Below are 11,083 nucleotides of genomic sequence, written 5' to 3' on the forward strand. Positions count from 1 at the left end.
ACAATCATAGGGAGTAATATATATTCATAAAATAAATACTAAAAAGAAATAAAAAATGTAAATCTCGAACAAAAATATATACTAAAGTAAGATTTACTTAATGTTTTGATAAATGCAAGGCAATTGCAAGGCATTATTATACAACCATACATAAGCTTTACTTACTTTAAATAAAAACAATTTATAAATAAAATTTTAGATTAGATTAAAATTAGATTGAATTAGATTTTTCTTGATAATAGTAAGTTAATAATAATAATAGCAGTACAATTTCCATTCTGCAAGTCTCCACCTCCAAAAGACAGTTCTAGGCTGAAAAACTGGCACCACACTAGCCTCAAAAACCTGCTGGTCTGGAAGCAAGAACCAATTTTGTCAGGGGACAAAGGGTGGGGTAATTTTTCATCGTGGAAAAGTTTTCAGAAGAACAACAATCTCAGTTTGGCTTGCTGTCAGATTACAATCTATAGTGCAGTGAGTAGAGATGTAGGGATAAGCAACCACCCACAACATAATAGCAACCACACAGCAATCCACTAAAAACACTTTGAGCACCTTAGCAACTGAGAACTGTTGGGAAAAAAAGAAAAAAAAGAAAAAACAAATAATTTTAGAACAGGCAAAACTGATGATTGTATATTTCACCGAGGTCAGCACAGACTTGCTCAGTTTACTGCACTGAGACAGTGTAGCAGCCCTGACAAATGAGAGGGATTGAGTTAACTCCTTCAAAATAAAGATTACTGCCTTATTCAGTAAACATTTATTTTCCCCTTCAAAATTACTACTCTTTGGAAGGCATGTGTGTATATGTGTGTGTGTGCGCGCTTTAGGAGGATTAAGGCAAGATTCAATTAACTCCACTGTGAAATCCAGCACCGGGGGAAATCAGTGTGTCTGAATAAACTCATCATGTTAAATGTCTCCATATAACTGTGGGTAAACAACACACACACACACACACACACACACACACTTTTAGAACTGTAGGTGTCATTTCACAGAGAACTAAGTTCACCTCTCTCATTATGTGATAATTTGGATGTATGCGACAGTAGAGGAACATTTACACTTTTTAATGAATTTCTAAAAAAAAAAAAAAAAACACCTCTCCCAGCTCAGTCTTGTCTGGGAGGCAGTTGCTTCATTGCACATACAATTTTACATTTTTAATTTAGGAATTGGTTTTCCATTCCTCATTAACCTCACTATATGCTAATGCTAATCCTGCAATTCCTGTCTGGCACAGGAAGATTATATTCAGAAAAAAAATGAACCTACAGTAAATTAAGTATGAAATAATCAGACCTCCATCTTGAGCTACTATGCACAGACAGACAGACAGACAGACAGACAGACAGATAGATAATAGATAAAAGTAGTTGTGATTTTGAATATATCTTAATAAATAACTATTTCAATAAAATTAAAATCTCTTTGGTCTGTCGATTTACAAACCGAGGGTGATTACAATATATCATGTGATAGGCTACCACATTCATCAATCAAGTCTCACGCACACCGTTTAGAATCAGAACTAGCGATGAATTCAGAATCAGTGAATCAGATTCAATGAAACACTCGTTTGAGACGATTCTTTCAGTGTCAGATTAACAAATGGCAGAATCAATTGAGATTCAGTCGGAATCATTAGGACAGTTACCACGCACACTGAATTGTTTGAATCCGTTTTTCACAGTAAAACAACAAAGTGATTCTCCAAGTAATATCTTTGTAGGTGTCTGTGATAATTTAATAAAAAGAGAGCTGGGCAATGTAGATTTAACGACACTATGTTGACAACCAAACTTCAAATGTGAAGATAAAGTCGTTATTTATTTCAAAACCTGCGCGGGGAGCTTGTGAATCACCGGTAAATACTTTTTTTTACCTTTTTTTTTTTTTTTTTTTTTTTTTTTTGCAAATGTAGGCCTACACAAGGTGCTATAAATTAATGTGAAAACCATACCATGGTATTACCATCTTATACTGTTGTTTGTCACAGAATGCTACTGGTTACCTCTAAAAAAAAAGTGTTTAACAACATCAATATAGTTTTAAGGTCTGTAATAAAGACTGATCTATATAATAAGTTCTCTATTACAGATCAGTGGTAATAAACAATAATGTTCTGTCTCTGTAACAGAGGCCTCGCCATTGCTTGGTTTAGAAAACATGGCAACGACTTATATTTATGAATCGAGGTCAGATAATGCTTGGGGAGTTATTATATAATATATAATAATAAAAAAAAAATGTCATGAATAGAAAAGAGAGGTGGTAATGTGAAATTTATGGAGCTGGGCTGTTAACAGGTTGCAAGGTGAAATGCATATGGGGAAACTCATGAAATGAGGTTACAGAGAAGCCACCTCTGCTTAACCCAGATTGCTCCAGAGAGACTGGTGTATGGTGGGATGTGCTAAAAAATGAAACAGTTTAGATGAGCATGAAATAATAATAATAATAATTTAATATGTCTTTATTTTGTTTAATGCAGAATTTGAGCTGACATGAACTCTAAAATGTGTGCAAAATTCGACATCGTCATGTTGTGATCTTCAATGGAAGGTAGAAAATCGGACCTTGTTTGGTCCCTCGTATACACTGACCCTCCAAGACATCGGCATGGCTTGCTGGGAACCACAGTGAAAAACACAGTGCAAAACAGATGCGGTTGACTAGCAGTGATGGCCTTTTCAGTAGGTAAACAACCACACACCTCTATAATTATAGTCTGATTCGGTTTCAATTAGTACTTTCAAATAGATTGGTAAACGGTACTCCTTTTCTACCGTTGCAGTGATCTTTGGTACAGTATGTTAAACAGCAAGACAAGATCAGTTTGCCCATGACATCGTGCAATAAAATTTTGATATTCAGCTCTTAGCTCTGATGTACAGGCCTGAACAAAAGTGGAGCTATTCGCGGTGCATTACCTTCTAATCACCATGGCTGTGTGTGGTCATTAGGTCATTTGCAACATAACATGGAATTATTGTTCATAGGCAACATGGGTTAATTAGAATGGCTCTGCATTCTGTGTGTGTGTCTTTGTGACAAGGTTGAGCACAATTCAGAATTGGCTCTCTTTCAGTTCACAAATTATAGTTTGAAATGAATTGCCCATGACCCACAGGAAGTTGAATTGAAATTAATTCACAGGAACAGGGCAGAGGAAATGTCCATACTTTTTACTAAGTAATTAAATATTACCTGATAATGTGGATGCCCCCCCCCCCAAATGTCAGAAATACAGATTAACATTTTTGCTTCATACATTTGAAATCAGGAGGTTTCAAATAATTTCTGCATGACAAACAACCCTGGTGTGTGTGGTTTTGAATAGCAAAAATAATGGCAGTAAAGAGGCGAAAAATCCTGTCTAAAAATAAAGTGTCGGCCTGCTTTTTGAAACAGAGGCTTGGATGTGCAGTGATAATGTCCCTGAGATGTGTGAAATTACATCTGTTTGATTCATTTTTACCTACATCTCTCTCTCTCATTCTGTCACTCTCCCTCTTCCACTCTCTCTATTGCTTTATTCTTATGCTATTGCTTTTTAATAGGAAAAAAACAAAGAAAATGCCCTCTAGATATGCATTTGATGTGGAACTTGAAAAGATCCTATTATAAGTGACACAGTTTTGTGATATTAAAACACTCCCTTGAAAATCAATAGTTCCCTATTGTTTTTGTAAGTGTGTTAGCTTCTTGTGTGCATGTATGTGCCTGCGTGTGTGTTTACATCATGCCTGTAGCTACAGGCCCTTTGCTTTAAACCCAGCAGTAGGTGGGGAAATCTCCTGTTTATTGCATTTTCGCTATTCTGTTCATTAATGGAAAACTGTGCAAAAACTTTTTTTGGTAGAGCAAAACAGCATGCTTCATTTGTGTGGATTTTTGCTTCACGCTGTGTAGTTTCTGTAACTCTCTTTTTTAAATTAACATTTTAGAAGTCATTACTGTCACATTTGATCAATTTGATTTGCTGAATAAAAGTCAATCAATTTCTTAAAAAAACAAAACAAAAAAACACTTATTGACCCCAAACTTTTGAACGGTAGTGTATATGTCTGGACTGCAGACATTGTATGTGGGTTTTTTGTTTTCTGTAATCTCAGTACTGCTTTTATGTCATTGTACCCTTGAGGAAGGTCCTTTATCACAGGATGTTCAAGTGGGACTCTTCTTGTGGTTAGTTTTAGTCATTTTAAAAGTAAAGTAACTGAGAGATGAGTAATAAATGCCCATTATCTTGTGGAACTTTCATTTGTCACATGAAATGAAATGTTAAAGGAGTCATATATTCTATAGGTTTGAATCATTTTCCCCTGAAGCCCATTTATAAATGTTGGTAAGGTTTCTTGCACCAAAACCAGCCGCAATTAAGTTTTCAATTTTCCCATCTCTCTCTGACCCTTGTGCTGTGTTTTAGACTCGGAACACAAAGTTTTCTCACCTCATACTTCACAATAACCACTGAAATGGTTTTCATTGTTGGACATCTGACTTGTTAAGTCAGGGCAGATCCATCATCCTCAACTTCAGTTAGAAGCGCTCATTTGAGATTTACAAAATACAAGAGGGAAAAAGTTTGAAATATTAGTGTGTTACGGTTATTTATATATTTATTATTGTTAGAAAAAAAAGTAAAAAAAAAAAATGTTAAAGACAAAGAAAAACAGGAAACCATCGTTATAGTAAAATAGTGAAAATATAACCAATTTTTGAGAAAGTGTGTAAGTTTACTGAAATATAGGTTTAAGTTAAACAAAATTGCTGTCCTATTCACTGTCCTTTACAGTCTTCATGTGTGTAAGCCATTAATTGCTTTGTGAAGTGAATCATTATTTCATAAGGTACTGTACACAACTGTACTGAGGAGGCCTGTCTACTGCACTGATTGTGTAAAGATTCACCATTAGATTGGGTGTGTGAAAGAGAAAGAGAGGGTGCAATATTATATAAAGATAATGTTGATCCTCATGTGCATGTTGAAGGGTCAGGTGTAGTTCAACTCTCTGTATGCACTTCATGTTTATTCTTTATCTGTACATCATCAATATGGAAGATCAACCCTGACATCCTAATATCAAAGCCACGCAGGCTCTGTGCTGTGTAAGTGTGTGCGTGGATAAGATCAATAAGAAGATTGGCACTCTTGCCCCATTCTCACAGATATATAGTCAGCCTGTTCAGTCAAAGGGCAGAGATGTGAGATTGAGTGAGTTGACCTCTCAACCCTCACACACACACACACTCACCACATATTTATTGTTTACATCAGAGAAAGAAACAGCAAGCGTTATTTCATTTATTGGCTCATATGGGATGTTCAGCTTTGAAAGGTGTACTGAAGATTAGATTAAACTTGTTGTAGATCAATGAAGCCAGCATGCTCAGGGAATGATACTACAACAGTTGACTAGTAACTTGCACATTTTTTTAAAATACCTGCAGAAGTACCTCTGCAGACATTTAGTTACCACATCACATGTTAGGGCTTAGATATGCAGCAATGGTAATGATAGAGATGTGGATTTGTGTGTGGATTGTTTTTCTACTTATTTAGGTTTTAAACGTTTGTAAAATACATTTAGAGTGTGCTCACACTAGGTGGGTTTGGTTTGATTAAAACAAACTCTGGTGTGTTTCTTCAAGTGTGAATGTTACTATCTGATCTTTGGTGCTCACCACACAAAACAAGTGGGTCTCCGTTCACTTCCAAATGAACTCTGATGTGGTTCAGCTGAAATAAGAATGCAAAATGGACCAAAGACATCTAAACAAACCAGAAGCAGAATGTGATTATGAAGCATACCTGGTTCTTCTCATCACAGGAGCTATGTTCCCTATTACAGTTCGGTACAGGCCTCGGAGCCGCTGTTTTCTTGCAGCAGATATTCATTTGTGTGTGAATTCCTGGTGTTGATTTGACTAAACTCTGTGAGCTCTCAGCTGGTAAAAATGCCAATATACTGTATGTACACACATACAACAAGCGCATTTAGCCCAGCATTGTTTGGATGTTCGGTAGTTAAGTCACAAAACTTAATCCTTATGCCTTTTCTTTTGTATATTTAGGTTCTGTGTTAAAAATGACTGTACAGTGAATGCTAAGCAAAACAAGACTATTTTCTTTTTTTGTTCTAGACTAATAAGAACCAAGAGAACTGAAAAAATGTAAACACTCTTAAATGGTGGCTATATGTTAAGTAAATTATCCTCTCTAGAGTTATTTTAAAGCTAACTGTCAAGCTGTGGACATTGAATGACTTCCCTGAGGTAAAGGTAATGTAATGTGACATCGCTTATTGCTGTTTTATTGATGTCTTTCCGTGGTTGAAACACTGACTGAGTGATTACGTGAGACATGATACATTTCTATAAGTTGTACTGTTTCTTTCAACATACCTTCTGATGTCCATACATGTTTATTTTGTAAAGATATGCGGTTCTGAGGTGGCTGCAGTGGTTTATCACGCCACATTAAAGAGTGGCAAAAAAAAAATATATATATAAAAATTGACACCATCCAATAATCACAATAAGCTTTGTTACTACAAAAAAAGTGAATGATACGGTTGATTATAATGTGATCTCAACATGGTAGGGTGACCTGCTCCATATAGTACAAAACAGCTTTTATTAGACTACTGACATGATTGGATTCTTTATTTTAGTCTTTATGTAAGTGTTAATTTTACTTATATTTCTCAAAAGAACTACTCATTTCTTTGTATTAAACATTTTAAATTAACAAAAATTACTTTACAGTAAAAGTACATTTAAGTAGTCTTAATTTATTAGTCAAATTCTACCTTTGTTCAGGTCATGGAAAAGTTCCTCTTGCTAAGCCACTGCACACGTGTGTGTGTGTGTGTGTTCAGATCCTTTGTGTCACCACAGTGGATTGATCAGCCTCCAAAAGCATTTGGCAGATAAAGTTGTGTCTAATGTAGACTTGCCCGTGAGAGACACCAAACACTAGCGAAACTGATCCCGAATCAGGGGCAGTTTGATCTCCAGAGGGCCTGAGAGCAGGTGGAGCGTTATGAAACTGATCTCAGTAGAGCGTTAGAGTTGTTTGTTTATAGACAGTGGCCTTGATGGTGGAACCTTTAATGACTGAATGGGTCACAGGGGTAATGCATCGAATAAAAGGCAGAGACAGATGATGGATAGAGAGATACAGCAAATAAGAAGAGATGAAGGGAGGAAGGCAAGAGAATATTAAAGTGGTGCAGGGAGAAAGAGAGAAACAAAGTTTGATATATTTGTCATCATTTGGGAATGAATGGTCCTGGGAGAGGAGGAGGAGGCGTTTAACATTCCACACTACTCTATGTTCTTCTTCTCTCTCGTTTTCTCTGTCTGTCCTTCTTTATTATTTTCTTCACTTGTCCAGTAGTGTCAGAGCTCCTTCAATGAGGACGAACTAGGCTTTTAAAAAATATATATATTGAAGGCTAAATCATAAAGGTACACTCAGTCCGAGTTTATAGTAGTTTAGATAAATGTATATACAGTAAGTGTAAGGATATGAATGTATTGAATCAAAACAGATACAAGAGGAGAAATTGATACAAAAAAAAAATAATAATAATAAAATCATTTTTTCATTGTTATACAGAGTTGCCATATGGCAACATTCCTTCAATTTCCCCTTATTACATTAATTATTATTATTTAAATGTATGTAAAATCTTATTTTTTTATTTTTTTATCACAAATTGAGAACATTACATTTTTAGAACCCAATGCACCCCAAAGAGGGTAAACGCAACCTTAAATACCTCGAATAAGAACTCAGTTATAATAAGATATTTTAAGATATTTTCTCAGGACAACAATTTGACAGATTTTTTACTAAAAATAACTGTTTATTTTAAATTCAAAGAAACAAAACTTTTTTTTTAATAGTTAATATTTAAATTAGTATTTTAGTAACTAGTATTTAAATAAATAATATTTACTTTGTACTTGTTTCTAAAATGTTATAACACCAATTAATTAATTAATCAATGTAAAAATTATATTTTAATTTTTGATATTAAATTTATATTTAAAATTGGTTATATATATATATATATATATATATATATATACATTTATATACATACATTATATATATATATATATATATCCATGTGATATACAGTATATAACCCATGTGAACACACATGTAACAGCAGTCTTATCCTGACTCCTCGTCTCTATTTTTGAGTGCTACTTCTCTCCTGAAGCTCTATATCAAGTAGATGTAGTCTGAGTCAGAGGACAAAAAGCAGCAACACATGTTGTGTTTGCTTTCTTTTACTCATGTTTGTTTTTCTGAGTTCCTTGAACTGCATCCACAGAATGTACAGGTATTTGAGGAGAGTTTTACATGTGTATTTAGGGCTCACACACACATACTGCACTATGTGTATGAGTAGGGGTCATCTGTTGTTGGGCACTCTGTTGATGGGTGAATTGCAGAGGCACAGCTATTCACAACTCTGTGCCACACAGGGTGGTGCCCATGCTGAAATCATACAGCACCATCACTCTGCCCCCATTGGCTCACGCTGAGTCCATATCATGTCCGAGTCTGTCCAGAGTGCCAGAGGCCTGGCCTTCCACCAGTTTCTACCACCACCTATGACATGTAAGAGAAAAGACCACTGTTAGAGACCCTGGCCCTCAGCCAGACATGCAAACACACATTGTTCAGCCTCTCTTCCAGAGTACACAATTAGGGTAGTCTTGCCAAGTTTAGCCGTATTTCCAGCAATCTGAACTCTTCACCTCTGTCTACGTATGTGAGTGTGTGTTTTTGTGTGTTCATGCCACTCATCATTATAGCTTTCATTAGACTAAATGCAGTCATGTCCATTTTATGTGCAAAAACATTTTCTCCCATTTTTGTGCTGTGAGCAGAATGGGTTTCATAGTTTTAAAAACCCATTAGCACAGAGCTGTAAAAGCATGTTCTCTTGCTTTTTGTCTCTCTCTCTCTGTACTGCAAATACCATTTATATTGCTTTGTTTTCCCTATTAATGTCATGCTCCCTGTCTAAGTGTGTGTGTGTGTGTGTGTGTTAGATAAAAGAGTTCTTCTGTTAGTAACTATTACACAAGCTGTACACAATAGCAGTGAGCTCTCTTCTCTTAGGAAACAGGATTTTCTGCACTGCTTTTATATTTCTGCTGAGACACTGTAAGTCGGCTTTACAGAGACAAGCAGATGACGGTACAAAATTATTTTAGTTACATAAAAACAAAACAGTGTCCTTTTGTTATGCCTAACTATCAGTCTGTCTGTCTGTCCGTCCGTCTATTTGTCTTTCTATCTGTATGTCTCTATCTATACGTCTGTCTGTCATTCTGTTTGTCTATCAATCATTCGATGTGTCTAACCTTCTGTTTTTCTATCTAATTGTAAATTGCAAAGATTTGTTATCGTGTGCAGTTTTGTGAAACGTTTCATCAGTCTAGGCAGTTTACTGCTGAAATGAAGGAGGGAACAGGTGTTGCGTATGTCTTCTAATTTTGTGACAGATACAGACTCATTAGAGACTTACTGTAGACGGAGAGACAGAGAGAGATACACATAATGAGTCAGAGCTCAGTCAACACACACACACACACACACATGCCATACCTAACTACAGTGATGCATGCATTTGCACCAAGCACATCCACAAATGTACACACACACCAGTACTAACGATCCTCCAGTCTTCCCCTTTAGCAGGGACAGAGTGAGGGTGAGCGAGGGAAGGAGAGATGGAGGATGAATCCTTCCTGATAATAAGATGACGACATTTTTCCATCTGGTGGTCACTACGTTAATGGTTTTCTCACTTTCCTCCCTTCCTGTTTCCTCCTTTTTGGCATGTACTGTACTTCATCATTAGCATTCTTTTCGTCCATACCAGACATCCCATAATAGCAGACAGTGCATTATCTCTACTAAGAGATTCCCAAAACTCCTCACAATCTGACTGTACCATTCAGTTTTGCTTTCAACAGTGTGCCCCACACTCCCAGGGCACAAATGATGCGCCCCTGTTTGTAATATATCTGCTTGTTGCAATATGTTATAGAGGGCTCCATATTTTAATCCAAACATGCATCTGGAAGAACATAAGGATCTGGAGCACGAGGATCACTAAACGTTCAAATATGAATCTCCCTCCCTATTTATCATCACAAATCTCAATAAAATGCTATTAAAGGCCCCATTCTTCAGTTCAGGGGACCATTCATTTCTGTTGAATGACCTTTATAGGGATAGTATAAAAATGAAAATTATGAAAATGATGACAGAATCTATTGAAATGAGCTGTATATACTCCACAACTTTTGACTAAAAGTTACATGAAAGATGTATTTAACTGAACCGAGAGAGCTCTACCATTACCTGCCAGCCGCTGCAATTTCATTTGATATAAGTATGAGTAACTTCACTGCTGTAATACACTATATCGTCATCTTTATGTGGGATGTTTCCTCCCACACAGACACTCCGGTCAGATCATAATGTGATGGATACTTTAGAAATACTTCAAAATTAATAAAAAAATGTTGTATATTATATTTAATTATTTACTGTTGTTTGACTATTATTATATTATACACAGTCACCATTTTCAGACCTTAAGTCAAGAAATTATTTGTAAACACCACGTCTCATTAAGGTCAAAGTCAAAAAGGTGCAGATTTAATTTAACAGAGCTGAGTGGTCACTAAAAAACACCTCACAGAAATTTTTTTCATTTTAAATCTGGCATGACAAAAGTGGTCATATGTGGGAAGTAGGTTGTTTACTTGGTAATCCAACTTTCTCTGATAATTAGTTAATTGTCTTATTTGTTAATCAATAATATTGGAATATTTTCTCTTCCCTTTTTTTTTTTTTTGAGACACTATCTCTCTTGCCTCCTTGGAGAAAACACCTCTGGGAGAGAAAGAAGGGGTGTTTCTAAGCCAGTGAAATGCCACTTGCAAAGTACTGAAATCGCAGAAGATTTGGTTCAGGATGTGTACTCTGGAGAATCAAGCTGCCATCCACCTCCTCTCTCTCTCTCTCTCT

The sequence above is a fragment of the Sinocyclocheilus anshuiensis genome, unplaced genomic scaffold, assembly GCF_001515605.1.
Source record: "Sinocyclocheilus anshuiensis isolate Anshui unplaced genomic scaffold, SAMN03320099.WGS_v1.1 scaffold847, whole genome shotgun sequence".
In the NCBI taxonomy this organism is placed as follows: domain Eukaryota; kingdom Metazoa; phylum Chordata; class Actinopteri; order Cypriniformes; family Cyprinidae; genus Sinocyclocheilus; species Sinocyclocheilus anshuiensis.